The sequence below is a fragment of the Stegastes partitus genome, unplaced genomic scaffold, assembly GCF_000690725.1.
Source record: "Stegastes partitus isolate 25-593 unplaced genomic scaffold, Stegastes_partitus-1.0.2 Scaffold1703, whole genome shotgun sequence".
Classification (NCBI taxonomy): domain Eukaryota; kingdom Metazoa; phylum Chordata; class Actinopteri; family Pomacentridae; genus Stegastes; species Stegastes partitus.
In genome coordinates this window covers 50,388-71,044 of record NW_007579434.1, presented here as the reverse complement: position 1 = coordinate 71,044, position 20,657 = coordinate 50,388, and the positions used below count along the sequence as shown (strand labels likewise).

Below are 20,657 nucleotides of genomic sequence, written 5' to 3'. Positions count from 1 at the left end.
TTTTTTTCATTTCCCAAAGGTCTGCAACTCATATGACTTCAGGATGAGAAGGAGAGATCACTTCAAGGACAGTCTGTTGCAAGAATGCCCAATGCATGAATGAAACGGTTGCCATGCCAACCATGTCACTGAGCAATTGCATGTTGACCGAGGCCTTGCGTCTGTGATGGACATATTGAATGATACTGACAGCTGATTGTCAACGTTAGCTAGTGTACGTGACAACTCCCATGAAACACATGACACTGACACACACACTCCAACAACCATTATAAACCTCTGACACATAAGCATCTCTTCTTCCTGGAACAGTTCGAGTCCAGGGGAGCAGGCTTCCTCCTTTAAGCCCCAGGCTCCATCTCTGATGGGGTCCCAGTTTAAAACCAGCTTCCTTTCTCAGCCCCTCGGCTGGCCTTTTAACACATCACGAGTTTGTTTTCCAGGATGAAAATAATCCAGTAGGAGTCTGGGCCTTTGTCCATTCACATTTTCCTCCCCATTAGACATTTTTCATTTTTAAATACCTTGACCAGACCTGTATTTCCAGGTCTATGCCTTTTATAATATGAATAGGAACACTGCTCTCATTTCCTTATACAAATGGAAAAGTTGTGTTTAGCTTAGATCACACCAGCTGCTACGCCCATCAATATGTTCACATTTGGTATCATGAGTCCTCACTAAGCACGACTACATTACTACATGAGTATTCATGGCAGGTTTCCTGCACATATATATTTCAAAAGTTCATACTTTTAGAGTAAATAATATTTGAAATGTGAGTACAAATAACTAAACGTTTGTGTTGATAAATCGTTTTAAAATCCAAATGTGAGCAATAATTGCAAGAAGATTGTAGCTCTCTGTGCTGTAGCTGACAAAATAAATTAACAACAATCCAGACAAGTTAACTTCACAGCACTTTACTAAATCTGCGCTGCTAAAACAGTGAGCAACAAGAAAGAGCAACAGCATTTAGACTACCGATACTCCCATTAGTTTTTCTGAACATATAGAATAAATATTACATAATTGTTTCACTCATATTTTTTAGTCTTCCATAAATAAGGACAAAAAATTTGTTGACGAAAGTTAAATCAAAAAGTTACGCAGCATCTATGCAGCCTTGTTTTTTCACGCTGTTCAGATACGTTCAGACAAGCTTAATATTTGGATATTTGTGACACTATGCACTATATATATGTAATTAAAAGATACTGATGCACCTTTTTCTTGGTCTAACTTAACTGCTGTGTGAAACAATATCATGTATACTATTGCAGCTGGTAATTAAGAAAAGCTGCAAGTACAGTGCATGATTTCTCCTCTGAAAGTTGCCTTTTTAGTATGTTATACTCAACCCGACTTTACCGTGACTAAGAAAGAAACAACTGCATTCATGAAAGTGCCAACAAAGATAATCAATAATTCATCCCTGCATCGAACTCATCTGCAATCCATCTGCAACCAATAAAAACAAACCAGACTGGCACCAGAAAATTTGAATTAGTTAGATTTCCTATAACTATCTCTGTAAACAAAACGAAAATATCATGGAAAACAGCAGCCAGTATGTCTGGTTATTTATTAAGTTTGCTTCAGCTTTGTTCATAGAGCTGCTATTTTACCTCCTGGGTCTTGCAAACTTTGTTGTTTTCTTCCACTAAAAAGAATAAATAAATAAATTCTATATATCTAACTAACTTTCAGACTCTGGATTGCAAATTCAACACAGATCTGTGATAGTGAGCGAATAAAGGCTCACTGTAAAGAGCATCTCTTTCGACAGACCGCAGCTACAGTTTGCCCTCACATGGTTCCACTTAAGTCAGGAATTATCTCCTTCGGCGAGGAAGACTCTCCCCTGACAAGATCCTCAGAGGTTTGACTTCTCTTTCATTTGGCTTTGATTTACAAGGTCTTCTGAATCAAGGCTTTTGGGGGGGGTGAAGCCTCCCTCGATACACTACTGACTCTGGTTTTGCCTCTTTCTCCAGCAAACAACACAAACATGTATCCACACTGTCAACAGGGGATTCCACTAAGGAAAAAAAATGCAGCGTGATGACAGTTGATAGCTGGTTTGAACACATGGTGCCTGACATGTATGTCAGAGGCACAGCAATAAAACTGGCATTTGAGACCACCTTAAATATAACTTCCCTGACAGTCTGCTACACCAGCAACTTTAGCCAAAATAACAATCTCTGTAACATTTGTGTACAGACACAAGTTTTGCAAGGCTTACTGGCAGCAACTGGTTTTCTTATTTCCTCTGCTTTCAGTTTATCACCCACAGAAAGTCGCGACTGCACCATTTACTCACTCTGGTTTACAGGAACTCTTCCCTCTGAAGTGGTTTTGACTTCTTCCTAGTGAGGTTAAAGGTCAGATGAAACCACCACTCCGCTCTGTGACTGGGCTTTTACACCCTGGAAAAGAGAGAAAAAGATGAAGAACAAAATCTATCAGACATAATTTAATGTCTATTTTGAGTGTGTAGCAGCAAAACACAAGCCCTGCTTTGTTCACCTCATCGAAAGCCATTAGTCAGTGAAATATCATACTTATGGATCGCCTGTTTGTTCTCGCTGCACGGCATGAGGATTGAGAGACTGTGCAGCCAGCAGCTGGAGGAGAGCAGACTGATTTCACTGTCACAAGAATGCAAAGGATTAACTATGGAGAGTGCTTGAGCGAGAGACTTAACTAAGCACGGCACAGAAAGACACTTATCGCAAAGCTCTGAAAGCAATCAAGCGATGCTCTCCCTTTATTATGAACTTTCTTCATCACCGCGGCGAGATTAAGAACGTGACATTTCAGCTGCAGACGCCTTCTTCATTTCACTATAAGCACACAAACGCACACACGCAGCCGACTTAATAAGCATGCTAACCACCACAACATGAGTCAGAGTTGAAACTCAACCTTGTCAAAACTATTACATGTGAGTCTGTGACTCACCCACGAGGTCTTAATAATCAGCTTTAAACATTTCGGCGAATCATCAACTCATTCACAACAGCGCTGACTCACACATGAGCACTTTTTACCTAAAACGATCTACATGCTGAGTCATAGTCTCGCAGTAAAAGATAATTCCTACATGTCAGGTTAAAACATGCTGAGTTGGTCAGGAAATATCACTGCTATGATTTGGTCATGGTGTGTATTTACTTTGTCTTTGTGTGAGAGGTGGGCAGCTGATGTTGTGGCTAACTACTGGTAAGCTATTCCCGCTGGTCTCAGCTGTTCCTTCGTTTTTCTACACACCAACTGTTGTTCAGTCACAGCATGTGGCGCTTCTCCTTGCGAAAAAAGCTGTGTGTCCATGAGGGTGTGTTTTCACAGCAAACAGATCTCTTGTAACAAGGAGAAAGCTTGTGTGTGTTTGCACGTCATCCTTACATGTGTGTCTTAAAAAAAAAAAAAAAGCCCAATTGCCTGCTCCAGTTACAGTTCACTCCACCCCTTCCCCGACAACCCGCCATCTCTCTGTTGTAATTTGCACACAGCTAACGTGTGATATCACTCAGTCAACACAAGGCCATTGAACAGGTGTGGCAGTGACACATGGGTCGGTGCAGCTGCAGGGAGCACAGTTGCTTCAGTCACAACAGCGCAAGGGCCTGAGGGCAGCTGCTCCAATGCTGAAAACAAAGGCGGGCCTGCGACACATGCACAGACAAACATGACCAAATTATGATCAAGAGGCAATGGTTGTGCAAAAAAGAAGGAGGCATACAAGTTCATTATCGAATGGCTCAAATCTAACAAGTCCAGACCTGGCACACATTTCTGCTTCGGTAGCCATGTTTCCATATAGTTGTCAAAGTTTGAAGCAAACATTTGAAATGTCGTTTAAAAAAAAAGAAAAAAAAAAGAAAACAGGCTTCTATTAACTGCTTTGGAGCGATTTAACTAGGCCACGAAGTGTCGTCAGAAGGTGGCGATTTAGGTTACACATGGCTGTAATAAACGGAGTTGAAAAAGCCAGAGCAAAACCAGTTTTTTCTCAACTGCTTAGAAAATGAATAAAAAAATCTTCAATTTTCAATAGAGCAAGTTGTATTTATTATTAATTGTCAGCTGGTACTGGCCATGTTTCATGCTGTCTGGATACAAAGAGAAAAAACGAAGCAGAATTAGCTGATTAGTTACACAAGTTCAATGTTTGCTACTAATAAAAGGACTAATTTGAAAATGATGTTTCCATCACCCATGAAGCACAATAACTCAAAAGGGTCAAAACCACCTCAAGGAAGCTTTTGCTATTTTAAATAGGGTTGCAAATGTTAAACAACTTTCTCAATAATCAAACAATTATTAAAGCAAATGAAGTACAGTGGACATTCTGCCATATTCTGACAAGCCATTATTCACCACAGAATCATAATATTTGCTGTTAAAGCGGCTATACGATGATAGGAACACTGGTAGTTTCAGTTTGCATTCAAAACATAGGCTCTGGCCGATAGCTAATAACTGCTACAAAAGTCTTTCTCATGTTGGCTTATTGTTAGCTAAACCCTCCCAATGTTCTCTGCCCTTGATATGTTACAGTATTAAACACAGTCTTCCAACTAATTACACAATAAAAGGGTACTAGAGCTCATGTGAAATAGATTATTTGAATGTCATTTGTAGTCTGTGTCAACTACCAGATAATCATTAGCATGTCTACTTTCAATAAAGTTTTTCTTATGTGTTACTTCAAAACGTAAATAAAATTACGTGACGGAAACACTGCTAGCGAAAGATATCGGACTGTCCGACAGCCTCATTGCAGTATTGACACACTGGTGGAAGATGTACAAATGCTCAGGTACATTCACAGCACATGTGCAACAAAATATGCAAACTAACATGATCTGGAAACAACTCTTGCCTTGAATTTAAGCTGAGGGCACTACCAAAACACACAACTGCCCCAAAAGGTGCCCTGTGTGTAATACTGTCAACAGTGAGCTTCAACAGACTTTTTTTATGTGGCCTAGATCGGTGCCCCACTTCAACAACAGACCAAGGGGAAACACAGGGTCCAGTGTAGTGGACACAGGTGTGTCCTTGTCCACCCACACTTCCTCCATTAACAGCACTCCTTTGGGGCGGCTCATTTCCTGTCGGGGCAGGAAGTGGGAAGGAGGGCAGGGCAGTGAGCGAGCAGGGGTGATGATGATGTCAGAGCAGGAAATAAAGACAGGATTGTTGGAGGGGAAGCACAGCAAATGAGCAAGCAGACAGAGCTAAATACATGTGTACAGTGCATGAGGTACCGTAAGTCCACAATCTGTGACTTCAGTGTGACACATAGACTGAACAGCCATAATTATGAACACTGAGTAATTGGATCTTTTCAGACATGGGATATGTAACACTGCTGCTTCATCGGTCTGTTAAAGGGACAGCATTCTGTCATTCAGACATTGTTTCCTTTCTGTTAATGTTTGTCACAGCTTCAATCAGACATACCACAGTGACGGAGAAAGCTATGGCGCACATGTGATATTTGTCATTCACACAAGATTAGACAGAAGTGATGTATAACACATAATAATGCACTAATAAACAAAAGACTAAATCTAAACTCATGGCAGTTTATCAAGTTGTCCAAATAAACAACAGCCTTGTTTATTTTGATTTCCTAAACCATGAAAATTCCATCAATGTCTGATTAAACTACGTATTTACCAACAGTACAATACAAATATCCCGACAGCTGTGATGGAGCTCAGGACTCAACCTGGGGGAGGGCTTAAGCTGGCATATCTGTTGTCTGCTGTGTTCTTTTATATACAAAGTTTTTGGGGCTCATCTTAGGAAATACAGAGGACAATAATTTGTCTTAAAGCAGAAACCTAAAGGAGGAGCTGTATGTCCAGGCTTTCGGTGCACATATAGAGATAAAGTGTGCCTTGGCTGTGTTTACAAAATAACAGGAAGAACTTACAGTAGCACACAATCCAGTGCAATAACATGACAAACAATGGCCTTAAAATACCATACATCTGTCCATTCTTCATCTGTAATGTCAGATCATGAAAAAATACAACCATATGCTAACCTATAAACACAGAGGAAGGTCTGCTATGAATCACACCAGCACAAAAAAGCACAGACAACATGCCACGGTGACGCGACAGAGACTGCAGATTAGTGATTAAAGACGCATTCCGCTCATTCTTGTGTTGCATGACAGGATAGGATCTGGAAATGTGATATATTACTGCATTGTGTTTGCTAAAACAAACCATTACGTGACCTCTGATTCACAGTATAGATCTCAAGTTCACCAACAATCTGTAAATCAATGCATCAACCGTGGGAGACTTATTGATTGGAATCACCCAACAGCACCTTAATCTGCTTCCAGAACAAGATAAGGCCTTAACAGTGACCCAAAGACTTCTTGTAAGGGCACTAGGATAAACCATCAGGCGGCTGATTGATGGTTCTCCTCAAAGCCGACCCTCACTGGGAGAGTGCATTAGTATTGATCAATGTGTTGCTTTCGTATCAAGTCAACTGCAACTCTAAGAAGTAGCTGCTTCAATTGTTGCACAGTGCACTGTCTGACCTCTGCAGTGGGTCAATACAAAAATCCCTTCAAAAGCTGGGCAATTTCCCATCTGAAAATCACCTGCTTTTCCTGTATGTCAATTAAAGCTGGGAGCAAATAAAATTCAACATCTCACTTTACCAAACAAAGCAGTTAAGTCCTACATTACCATTTCACATCACCCTTTTAATTTCAGGATACAGACATGGCTGCTTTTCTGACTAAAGTCCTTTTCAGACATGTGATTGATATGTACTCAGTGCTGAGGCCAAAAACCCAACCTGCTCTCTTTATGAGCTTTAAAGAGTGGTAAAGGGGTTATTAAACGGACCTTGTACAGTCTCCTTTAGCTGTTGCTGCTCACATACAGTGAGGTCTGGTTGTGATTACAAGGAGCTGATCTTCTCTCCTCAGTGGGATTCTCCACGGTCCGTGCAGTGAGCACTCGGCTCTGGAAAAACCACACATGGTGGGAATTATGGAATAATGCTGCGTCAGGAATGTTCCCACGATGGCCAGTGGGATCTGATGGAGGTCCCACTGCCTGGCTAACTGCCGGTGGGGTTTATTGGTAATGCAATGCACACATACAGAGTTACACAATGAAATGCCTCTTGTGTTGGTCCACATTTGGACCTGTTCTTCTATCGTTGCATCAAAATAGTTCTTTGTGTCCATGCATTTGTGCACTGTCTTCATTCAACTACAGAAGAAATCAATATGTTCAACTCTTAAACCTCATCATTAGCACATCCTGATCAGCTTAAAGACGGAAATCTCACTTCTCATTTACACTGTAATCTCTTGACAAGGATCACCAATCGCAGTGAGGGGTGAGCGGGTTCAAGATGGCTAAACATGCCAGTGACCCTTTCTGTAGCTCCAAAAGGGGGTCAGGGTGTCAAACTATGGGGCAAATCACAATTTACTCACCGAGTAGGGTTGCGCGTGTGGCACGCGGGCCAAAATAATCAGGAATCACCAGAGAGTGAAGATCAGCGGAGCAGAGAGAGATTATCAAGCTACTCAGCCACTAACTTAACCCAGAGACTCAGTCAATAGAGGCTGGCGCTCCCTCGCAGAGCTGCCAGGGTATTAGTCAATGAGATTTGGCAAGAGGCAGTCACACAAGTACACACACACAGCGCTATTTTGTGAGATTAAGCTTGCAGGTTTGAGTAACTGTCAAGGGATTCTCTCGCTAAAATGTGTCAATCCACTTCTAGCAGCAAACGCGGCTGTTTTCACTGGCTGGATTCTCTCTGCGTTGTAGGTCACTGCAGTTACTGACTGAAACTCGAGATTCCTTCAGTGTCCTACATGAACCCTGATGTAAAAAGACAAACGGAGCAGCCTGCCAACATCACTCTGTACAGTGAACGCCGAGCACTACATTGAGGCCAAGTGTTGTGAAAAAGTGCGACTTCCAGACTTTGGCAGAGGACACAAGGAAAACGAAGAATGACCTCAGTGTTTCCAAGTGCTTCATATGACATCAGCTGCACTGAGGAATCTTTTATAGGTTCTCATAAATCCTCCCGGTCCTCCTACATGTGCTACATCTTTTCTCTAACCACTTCACATTTTCACCCTCTTCTTTACAGGTGTTCTTCCACTTCTCCATGTCTTTTTGGCAGCCAGCTTAATTGTGAAGTCACTAGTGACATGGTGATGTGTGGTGAGCCTTGTGGCTCTTGGCTCAGGCTCCAATGAGCAGGCAATGCGACAAGGGCAGGCTGCTTTCCAACCCTTCACGTTTCCCTTACTTGAGGTTTCACTACATGCTTAAATACCGCCTGGATGGTGTAGCTACTTTCTACAAGACATGAGCTGGGATAAATTTCATGATTACAGCCGAGAGTGTAGTTAAAAGATCTGAGGAGGGAAAGTAGGCTACAGTGCATATTTAATGGCAAAGCAAGCCATTTCAGCCCCAGTTTCTGGTGTACTGCTGGTTTGTGGCTTGAACTAAACACAGATACACAGTTGGAACAGTTCAATAATGTACGGGTGCAACTGTTTTTGCTTTCAATGTATTTATGTAGTGCAGAAGAACATATTTTGCAGCTATAATTCAAGAGGACAACAACTTAGAAAGCAACTTGCAGAGGTCGAATTTATTACCAAATTTATACTGAATATTTCTTGGAAATGACTGTTTGAAAAGTGAATGCACGCTTTATATGGTTTTATGAGACACAAATGCAGAAACTCAGATTCTAAAGTCTGCATTCTGAGCAGTAAAAACTTGTACAGTTCATATCATGTCACATAAGGGAGTTGTCTATGTCTCAAAGCACCGTAGAAGTAAAAGGAGGTTGTGAGTCGGAACAGATGTGATTTAAAAAGTTAGGTCGTTTTTTTTTTTTTTGCTAAGTACTTTGCATTTTCGCAATTTTTCATCATGGTGAATTATTCCAGCCCACACTTTTCCTAACTACAGAGCTGCTTTGGTGCCTGGCCCAGTTTTGTGCAGGTGAAGAGACTTAACTGCTGCAGCTGTAACAAAAAACACAGCCGTGTGCGGTGCTCATTTTAGACAGGAGGATTATGTTCCTGGAGACACAATGGAGCAATGATTACAAATCTGTCATAGATTCAGCTCGACAAAAACTGTGCTCCGCAAGTCTTTATTTCTCTCCCACCTCTCCCTCACGTGGCACCGTAAAACATAGTGTCGATTTATGTTAGACAAGAGAGAAATGATTGATAGCAGCTGATTCGCATGCATTACAGCATCAATACTTCAGTATTAAACAGCCAGCAGGGGTTGTGTTATATCCTGAAATATGACAGCAACATTTACGGTACTGAGAAGCAAATTCATTTCTTGGTTATTTCTTCTTATCCTCATCTGTTCCTGGTTTCCAGCGCCTGGCAGGCTCATAATCATACAACTGTGGTTCGTCGTATGCAAATTAAAACACATTTTTGACCTCTTCATTGTCAAAACTATTGTTGGGATCCATTTTTCTAAATGTTAAGCTGGACCTAGCTGAGCAGCTCTCCCTTTTGTGTTTTTTTGGTCTCCAACTGAATTACAAAAACTACTGTAAATACTGCTTGGCGTGCAAATGTAGACATGTGTTTTCATAAAACTTTAAGTTATTTTCATACACATTAATTCACTTGAATCGCCAACCTGCGAGTTGCTCTTTAAATCTGGTGTGTGCTTGAGTGTGGGATTTTCTATGGTGAGACATTTGTTTGTTCCAAAGATTCAGACATACTCCACAGTCATTGTAACCATACACACAAACATGACACCCGCAACACAATATGATGCTAACCTCCACCTCCCAAGAGAGACACCATGAAACAAGACTATTCGCTGTAACTACATCCTTGACTTTCTCCGATAGTCTTATAATGCTGCTATTGTTAGCGTTTTCCAAGTGGTAAATAAAACTGAATCCTCAGTGGATTTCACTGGAATGTAACCCAGAGGTCAACGGTTAGAAAGCAACTGTACAAGCATACAGTCTTCTAAACAGAGGTCATCTAAACATCTTGGGCCAAGAGGCAGGCATTTCACAGGGGGGTGAAGGGAAACAGTGCACTTTGATTTGTTTGCATTTGCGTGTGGTGGTTCTCTCTCAAAACCCCTATCTGTGCTGAACTGTAATGTATATCAGCCAAAAGGCAAACAAACACATCAGCCCTGCACGCACATGAACACACAGACATGCAAGCCGCTGTTATGGTTTCATGAGAACTGAGTGAACTCTGATCAGAGCAGAGAGGACTGGTTGTTGCTGTAAAGAAATCATGGCCATGATCTGCTGCAAAGGACTGGCCATTTAATTTCATTTAACTGTGGATGTAAAATAGTGCATGCGAAAGCAAAACAGAGTAGGAAATAAATCCACTTTCCTCCTTCCACATGTAGTTCTTAACCCAGACAGATCATACATCACCCGTAGTCAATAATATATTTTTTTTTACAGCAAGCACAACAGCCAGACAGCACATGGATATTTCCTCTGAGTTAGCACTTTGTGCACTCTTAATACCACTCTCTCTGAAGCACTCCTGTGTGCCTAAAGGGTTTTGTGTTGCCTCCATGTCAAAGAGCCATCCATATCCCCAACCCACCTTTAAAAGGCTGTCCGTCCACACAGACAAGCCATCCCATCCATCAACCCACCCCACAACTGCTGTGGCGCAGCTTTACCTGGACTTTGCAGTGGATTACACAGACTGGTGGTGAAGAAAAAGAAACAAGACACCATAAATCAACTCCTCCACTCCACCCCTTCATGTACCCCTCACTGATACCTGATGCTGGAATTCCAGCTGGGAATTCCCACTGCGATGAGATTCCCTTTTCCAGCCTTGGATGTTGAGATCAGGTTCAGGGTGATTACCCGACTGTGTGAAACTTGACTTATAGATAGGTGCACAAAAACATAGCACGGGGCCTCAAGGCTTTGACAGTCTCAAAGTGGATTTATGGTTCCACGTTGGTGTCCGTTTGCATACCTTTGTGCACACACAGAGTGAAGGATTATGGGAATTCAACCAATGTAGTGCCAATGGAGAGGTGCTTGCTTGCAGCCCCTCAACAAGCCAACAGTGCATCGACCCTCTGTGATGATGCTACACGGTAAGGCTGAATGACTAGGAGGGAAATATCATGTGAAAAAAACACATGCACGTGATGGAGCTACTTGAGATATCATCAAAAGGTATGGCTGCCACACAAGGAGAACAGCATGAATTTGTAAAACCACTGACAACAGTTTACATCCTATGTCAAACCTGCACCGTATCATCAGTTGCAGACTTTGCAATGTCATTTTGATTTACTGTTGAGGCCTGCGATGCACAGGTCAAACGCTGATTGGTTGAAAGCGTAAAGGGTCATTTTGGTAGGGTGAACCGTGCATGAGTTTAAGCACTACTTGTGCTGATGCAACAGGACTCTGCTTTATGCCTCGAGACTCCATTATGATGTTAGTCTTTTCTGCAGCAGGCCCAAAAAGCAAAAAGGACCATAAAGAGCACAAACAACAGCAACAACAATAACAAGAAACATTTCTGGCTGTTCCTTATTTTTTAGATTCTTCACTCAAGACGTATTTGCAAAGCTCTGCATAGCATTAACACTGTACCATGCTGGACCCCTGAGGTGTTGATCATGTTGACTGCATGACTAAGGCCTTCATAATACTCCCTTATGGAGGTGCACATGGACAGCTGCGGACACCACAGACATACAGTTGTTATTATACTAGTTTCTTGAAGGTCTATGTTTTTTACATGCACAGTAGATCAAGGTCTACGTATTCTGCCAAACGTGCACAACTACCTTGTAGCATCGTGGCCCTGAAAACTGCCTGTGAACCCTGCAAACAATCTTGTTTGCAGGGACTCACACAGGCGATGACATTTACATAATGTGGGTACTCGTGTACTCAAAAAATACAACACTGACTTGAGTCCGTGATGGAGAGCAACAATCAAGTCAGCATGCTCCACAAAAGGGCCCCCCGTTTCCTATCACATGCACTATTTAGTTAACAAAGACTGACCTCCTGCAACAGTGAATGAAACAGACCATCTGCAATACAGTAGAAGAGAAGGGGGGGGCCCTCCTCTCCAGCCACCCAGCAGTGAGAATCAGCCACCTGCCATTGTCAAAGTCACAGTGATTAATAGCTGCCTAAGCAGCTTATACAAACTGTACAGTGAAAGAGGTAGCAACAAAAGGGACAATTAATGAATGAACAATACGACGGGCTAAACATGTATCATAGCAGATCAGATAAAATATAGGAAAATAGGTCATGGAAGAAGTGGTGTGAAGTGCGATAAAGACTGGCAGACTGAGGTGGCTTAGGCAGTGTAGCAAGGCCCCAATAATGGCATTTGTGCAGATCAGTCCTTAAAATGGAAACAAATAGTGTTTGATATTGGTATTAGCCTCTGTAAATTTTCTGCAGATGCACTGCAATTACACAGAGAGAAATCCATCATAAAAGAATGAGAGGTATCTCCATTGACAGTAGCTTCAATGAGCCAGAATGCAAACATGTTGTGTATTGTGTAACTTGCTCACTCCACTTCACAGATGCAAACGCATTCTCTGATAGTTGTTGAAGAGCAATCTAGGAAATGTAGATATGGCTGTAACAGTACATTTCTTAAACTTACAATAAACTTTAACAATAATATCCAGCCATGTGAAAGTATCTAAAAGTGGGCTTTTCCTTTAAGAGTGAAAATCCCAGCAGGACTGACCTGTGCTAAAAATGCATACACTCATGATACTGCCTTCACCCACTAGCACAGATTTATGAACCAACACGGTGCAGAGATCCAATTGTAGGTCAATCCTTGTATCTTGAGCTGTCTTTACAAAGCGATGCATATTTGCTTTGTGTGCTTGAGTGCACCTGCCGAACAAGGACAAAGATCACGTATTGCCTGAAAGAAGTGGAGGAGGAGATGCCCTCCTTCTGCCTGCTCCAATCAGTAGTACAGCAAACAGAATAGGCTGCATTGTCCATGCATACATTGCTTTAATACGGTTGGGAAATTCAGCACACCTTTACATTTCCTGCTGTTGGAGAGCATTGAATACTGAGCTGTAAGATAGTAAAATTTAGGCTTGCAACTCGTGATTATTAAAACCCGTTGTGACAAAAGCAAAGGCTGTATCTCGATCTGAAACTGTTGATTCCTGCTGTAGAAGGCGCTGACATAAGTCGCTAAATATATATGCAAAGGCCAACAGGAAGAGCAGCTCTGGAATAGCAGAGGTTTTGCAGGCTTTTTTAGCCATTTGCCTTTGTTTGCAAATGGCAGGGGCAGCTGTCACCAAAGGTCAGCAAAATGTTACCAGAACAAGGCCCCATAGAGGCTGGGGAGCACGTGCCTACAACAAGGAGGGGACACACCCATGAGGAATGAAACACTTTCTCTTGCATTTTCCCTCACACACAACACACCCATAATGACGCATCTTGTTGGCATCGAGGAGCTCGGCCCTGATGCAGCTGGTGGCCTTGTCCAGTTTTTCCCCTGCTCCCCAACCCAAGCCACGGTACCTCCTATCAGCGTGGAAATATCACGTTACACTACCCCCCCCTCCGATGCTCCGTCAGTTTGAGCCGAGCGCTGCGTTTGAAGTGCCATCCTCCCCCTGCCCTCCTTTACCCACCTACACCCCCGGCTGTAACTCAACCTGGGTAAACTTACACCAACCACCATCGCCTTCCCCCAGCCTCATCTTTGGAGCTTTTGTGCAGGGAATGCCCAGGGACATGGGTGGGTGGATGGATGGTTGGGAGACAGACAGGGCCCTTGCAACTCGCACGACAGAGCCAGCATAGTGCTGACAGATGGACGGACCAGGAGATGCTAACACACACACAAACCAAGAATAGCTTTCAAATCTATCTCCCCTAACGCACAAACAGTCTCCGGGGATCATTCCTCAAGCCTAAAATTTCTTTGACAACTGTTTTTCTCATCTAATCAACTACATCCCAAGGAAATCACGCATGGATGAAAAGGAGCAGAGGGATGGAGTGAGCAAAACAGAAGATGTTTTATTTCTTCCCTTCCTCTTTTGGCAAAACAGGCCAGCATGGAGGAATGAGAAAGCCATGTTTCTGGTTATGTATTTTTGTTGGGAGCTGATGTTTCTTGTGAGGTACATAACCCTCTCCCTGGGTTCTCTTGTGAATAGCCTCGAGAAAGAAAGCTGACAGTAAAAAAAAATCCCTTACATACGCTTTTAAACAGGAGTAGTGGAATGACACGGTAACATGTGTTTTATCTCTGTGGGTGGAAATTTAATCCATGGCTGTGCTTTTTATGACAGAGCTACATACAATACTGACTGAATGCTGTGTCTTTTGGACCATTAAAGATGTGTTAGGCAGTATTTTTTTGGCACCACTGGGTCAAGTTTTTATCAACTCTGACACAGAAGTAGCAGTCAGCAGAGGGCTGTATAGACGTCTTTAGGAAAATGACCCCACTTCTCACTTGATTTGTTGCCTCCGCAAACATTTTCCTCTTGAATTTACGGTCTCAATCACGAATTTCAAGACATTTTTAATACAGCACGATGTTCATTTTGGAAATTACAGTTCCATTGAGTGGAAAATAGAAGATAAAGCAGGGTATGTTTTAGAGCGGGGCTGCCTTGTGATTGACAGGTGGCGACCATATCACCAAGCACAGTGTTCTCAAGTTAGATCCACCCTTCTGGTTACAAAGACCAAGACAGTACACAGCCAAATAGCAAATTTCCAGCTTCAAAACAGTAACCCACAACCCAGTGACTATCACCAGGACGGGATATTTGCATATTTCATATACAGTCTATGCTTAGAATAGAGAGAGGACTATGACACTGTGATTATGATCTACGCTCTCATGCCCACTGATTTATCTTTAGCTGTGTGTTTGCATCAAGGCCTTTTTTGTTGGACACAAAATTTACATGAATATTGAACAAACAGACGCCTGTCAAAGTAAAACTGTACAATGTAACTACAACTACAATAATGCTGTAGGGTGGTATTAAGCCATAAAAGCTGCCTCTAACATCAAAGAGAGCAAATATTTGTTAGACCTTCCATTTTACATAACCAGCTCATAATTAAGTTCTTAAAAAACACATTCATAATAGGATACAGCACAGGAAACAGAGCCACACTTAACAATGCCCAAAGGAATATTTTGTTGGCTTTTCCAGATGTGTTCTGTGCATCACTCATTTCTGGTCTCTTCTGTGTCGCTGACAAGAAAACGAGTGAAATCTGACTCCAAACTGCTGCTATTATCCTGTTTCATAAAAAAAAAAACCCTAACAAGCTTAAAGGCATCTGCCTGAGGGGTGAGCAACCAGAAGGCCAGTGGTTATTTTCAACCCATTAACTGCACTGTAAACGAATGGGTCGCATTGTCGCTGCACTGTCTCCATGCCCAGAATAATGTGCTTCTCGTCTAGTGCTTTGTGGATGCAAATCAAGCGTGCCTTAAGGACACAGACGGTCTATTATAAAGCCACTGTGGGGAATAAAGGCTGGGCCAAGTGGCTGCTTAGCGGCTTTCTTTGGAGGAAGAAAATGCTGTTTTGTTTTGTTGCGGTCACCCTGGGAATGAATTAAAGCCAGTTAAAATGTGCCCTCACCTGGCCTCGCCAGTGCAAACAACGCAGTAAATGTTTACTCCGAGCAAACCTGGGTGCATGTGGCAGCCGGCCAGACAGTGGCACAGCCAGCAGCTCCCCTCCACGTGACCTTTGAACCCCACAGGCAGTGCTGGGCCACTATCTTTGCAATGTTAATGTCTGACAGGAAGTAAATTTAAGGTTTGAGGGAGAGGGGGAGAGGATGGTTCAAGTCATTTGTTTTGGAGTGCAACCACTGCATGTGTTGGAGCTTTAACTTTTCCATTAGGATTCACTGTGACTGAACAAAACACCTGGGCTGAAGCTGCTAGCTAAGGTGGATGCTAAGGTGGATGCTAGCATCAAATTGAGAATAGCCACTGGTCAAACAATCAGCTGCCGGCGGCGTCACCCAACAAAGGGAATTAAAAACAGTGTCCATGAGCTGCATTGGAGAGGCAGCTACTAATGAGCCAGCTCCTGCCGCACTTTAACACATTTACACTCATCTCACAGGTTGTTAAAGACAAAAAAAATAATCCGCTTTTTCCCCAAACGCACCAGCAAAATATAAACATTAGCGCGACAATACCATCGGCCATTACCGGGAGCTTGATAGCCTCCTCCCGCTAAACAGGGTGGAGACTAGCTTACACATCTTTCTGTTTAGCTGGATGCAGGGGAGGGAGATTAAGGTTGGAAATACCTCAGACAAGACTCCCAGGTTTTTTTTTTACTTGGGCTAGAAAAACGGACAAATATCCCCCAACAATAACAGGCTCGTGTTCAATTGTCACTCCCATGAAAAGCTGCGGCTCTTTTCCCAGTCGGCCCAAAACGCTGCACACCCTTTTCTCTCCCCCCACCACCCCAAGAAAAGGGCTGTTCAATGGCCGCAGAAGGGGGCACACGGACCCCCCATTCAAAAAGCCCCATGACACACTTATTCAACATGAAGGGTTGGTTTTTAAACCACCAATAGCCTTTATAAAGTCAAGATACTCCTCCGTTTTTCCTTCCCCCTGGATACAGTGTAGGATGGGCAGAGAAAATAAACAGAAATTTAGCCAATTTATGATTGACATTTTCCCCTAATGAGAATCATATTTCAAATGAGAGAAACAAAGGCAATATGGGGATAAAATAAGCCAAATAGTGAAGAAAAATCCACTTACAGTGAATCCACAAAGAGGGTCTTCTTTTCTAACGTGGTCTCCAATGGGAGCAGATATCCTCAGGGGGGAAAACAGAAGGAAAACTCCTGATATGAAAGGCTGTAATTTCTGTTTTGAATAGGGTTAAAAGCTGCCCGTTGTCCTCATGTTTTCACACCCAGCCTCGTCTGCATGTTCAGTCCACAGCCCTGTTCCCATTCTTCTCCCGGAGCTGCTGAGGAGACACGCTGCGCGGCTCCGTCGTTTCCTGTCCAGCCCAGGATCCAGCGCCGCCTTCACGGCCCGTCGGAAAATATCCCCCCATAGTCCAGATAAATATGGAGTGACCGAGCCGAGAGGCAGGTGACTGCAGAGGAAGATGAGCGTTTCCCGATTTGACCATGTCAGATTATGTTCTCGCTTCGTCAGTGTGAACTGCTGCGCTTTCTACAGGGAAACAGGTGAAAGAATTATTGTTCCAAGGTCCAGCTTGTAATGTCGAAGGAGTCTTGTAGAAACCTGAAGGCAGCATCAGCATCCAACAGTTATTCCCTACAGTTACAACAACAACAACAACAAAAACAACTGTAGTAATAATAAATTAGTTTTATACAACCTTTTCCAATGCACTTAAAGATGTTTTACAGGCATAGAAATAATATTTTAAATAACAACAACAACAATAATAAAAAATGTTTCATGTAATGTTTTCCTATGTACTCCCAGAATCTAAACAGTGATAATAAAATACTACTACTACTACTACTACTACTACTACTACTACTACTACTAATAATAATAATAATAATAATAATAATAATAATGTGTTATCTATCCCTTGTTTGTATACTACCTAAGATTAAAAAAAGTAATTGTCAGCTAGCATCAGTATCCAGTATTATAGTTATCATAATCATCAATATTACACATCTGTTTTATGTAACAGTTTTTATAGTACTTAAAGATGCTTTTACAGAAACATTAATAACAATACTATCAAATAAAAGTTGAGAAATTAATTATATTTTCAGCTAAATGTTTATTTCATTAAGTGGCAATTCTAAAAAGAAATTAAAGGAAGATGAAATATGTCAAGCAGAAGTAAACTAACGCATCCATTACTGTTGATGCTCGTGTAAAGCCGCTGCCTCCAGACAATAGGGCCCTGTTGTTCCAGATTAGGAGATTATTGTTATCCATATGGACACATGGCATTACAAACCTGTCAATCCGCCGTTCATCCATTTTCTGACTTAGAATTACAGACAGTCTTTTTTAAAATGCCCTAATCCCCATTTCACAATCCCCTGAATCTGTCACCGTGTGTCGCCACACAGTATAAACATTTGTCTCCCATTTAAATGTTTCTATTCTCTGCTCTAGGTTAGTAAGTTGCTTTTAAAAAGTGAAAGGTTACTGACATTAAAATGCATTCAGTAAATAACTGTTTTCTTTGCATGTAACAAGAGACTGTATGTTATGAAGAAGTTGATCAGAATGAAATGCTTTGTTGCCATCTAGTGGTCCAAACCGTAAAGTGCACTTTAAAGGCAGACAGGTGAGTAGGGTAACATTTTTCGTGAATAGATATTATTGTGAAACTTCGCAAGTTGATAATTAAAATTCAGGTAATGTTGTTTTTTTATGACAAATTTTCAAAAATAGCAAATTTATATTTGCAAAAAAAAAAGTCATTATATGTATAAAAATGCACTAATTTGCATTAATAACCGGAACAGAAATCTGAATATTGTATGAAGTCAGCTGTATTTTTTGGTCTACTATTTTGGATCTTTCTTTTTTATCACTCAATAAATCAGACAAGAAAATTTTTTTTTAAAAAAATCAAATGCCATATTGCCATGTTTTTCTGAATAAATTGTCAGATAAATTCAGCTTTGACTGGAACTGAAAAGTTGGTGAATAGAAGTGCTTCTGAAGTAGAGATTTCTGGCCCAGAACAAAAACTAATTTTGAGGAAACATGATTTAAAGATATGCACTGTATTTGAAATCAACCGATGCAATAGAGAAAATGTGATCAAATAAAGAACTAAATGTGTATTTTGGAGGACGTCGTTATTTTATTTTTTATTTTTTTTAGATTGGACTGAAAGAAAACATGCTATTGAAGCAAAATGTCCCAAAAGTCAAAACTGACAGCTGCATTAAAATGGTCCTGTTCCTGTCGTGTCTTATCGTAAATACAAACAGATTGTGTTTAGATATTGTTAATTATTGACACTATTAGAGAAGACAGTCACTCTCTCTTAGCTAAAAGTACAGCACACCACATTCATAGCGTACTGCCACTGTTGGTACATTTAGTGCATTTATTGACTCATCGAGACACTTTCTTGCTCACTTGTCCCTAACATACTTTCTCTGTTGGTCAGCCTTTACTGCAGTGACACTTTGGCAGTCAAACAAATGTCACTTCAAGATCTGCTGCTCCTTCTCATTGTGTTCAGTAAACTTTTCCACATGGGGTCATTGCACTTCTGGTCACTTTACCTCACTGTCACTACTCACAATATTCCAAAAGTCCAAAGCTTTGGAACAGCCGTCCTATTTTACAATCACGTGTTCCTCTTTCATTGACATTTTATCAAAAACTCTTTGGTTGGTCTCGGTGGTCTAAATATTTTAATGTTTTTTATATATTTCATCTTACAAGTTCTGTTTTCTTTCTTACTTTCTTTTTCACACGATGTTTTCCTGTCTTAGAACATGTCCAACACTGTAGTCAACTTCAGCTGTTTCAAAATGTGCAATATAAATAAACTTGAATTGATTTGATTTTACTACAAAGGAGAAAGTGCATAAATTACAGAGTATATTTCTATAATCTGTACATTTTACATAATCTGTCAAGCAGATAATTTTAAATAATCTCTTTCGGTTGCATAAAAAATAGTAATTTATATGGTGTTCTTCTACATGGCCGTTATGCATAAGCAAACGATTATATAAGTGACACAAAAAACAGTTTCAAATCAGTTGTGTGTTGGTCCAGGTCAACCTGGTTGCTCTGTGAACTGTCTGACTCCATCATTGCAACCATGACCCATTTCTGCTCTCTCGGGAGTAAAAAAAAAAGTTTCTCTTCTGGTAAAGGCATTAACAGGTGTATAGACGTAATAGTGCTTTTTTAAATGAGGTGTTCTACATCTTTGTGTGGTTTACATGTGATTAATATCGTGCTGATTCTCTGATTCTGTCTTCCTGCTACACAACCGCACAATTTAACCCAATGCATGAAATAATAAGCAGTATATCTCTCGACAGTGTGTGCACAACACAAACACATTCATTAACAATGATTAAATGTGTTTTCACAGACAAATCTGATAAATAATTGGTATTATTTACTTTACTACTGCTACTATCAGGCTATTAATAGCTGAGACTAGTCACTTCAATTCTTTATGATTCATATGAAATACAACAGATGTTTTTATTATATTTACAGCTATCTGTTGTTCCCTCCTGCTGCCCCACGAATGTTGACCTCTGACCTCTGACCTTGCCTGTAGGCTTTGTAGTTATGGAATGGGTAAAGCACACTTAATTGTAATCTTTGGGTTCAGTAAAGTTGTCTGAATTGATTTTACACACAAATAAATTACACATGGCAAAAAAAAAAGATTCTCAGAAATGAGGAAAAGCGTTCTGCCTTTTGGCTTACATGAACTCGTGACCATAGCCTCACATGAACCACACTTGGAACAATTACAAAGATCAGAAACTCCAGGAGACAGTGGAAACTTCAGAAGAAGAGGCGGTTTACTGCCACAGGATGTTTTCTCTCT

At 41.3% G+C, this 20,657-nt stretch overlaps 1 protein-coding gene across 1 annotated transcript in view; it reads right to left on the bottom strand.

The window, feature by feature from the left end:
- The window catches only part of raph1b (Ras association (RalGDS/AF-6) and pleckstrin homology domains 1b), a 46,630-nt gene extending 29,540 nt beyond the window's left edge, over nucleotides 1–17,090 (bottom strand). The window contains exons 1-2 of the mRNA XM_008301726.1: nucleotides 16,868–17,090; nucleotides 2,327–2,432 (exon numbers count right to left, since the gene is read on the bottom strand). The gene's annotated coding sequence lies outside the window, so the exon portion shown is untranslated. The remainder of the gene's footprint in view (nucleotides 1–2,326; nucleotides 2,433–16,867) is intronic.
- Between the last annotated feature and the right edge of the window lie 3,567 nt (nucleotides 17,091–20,657).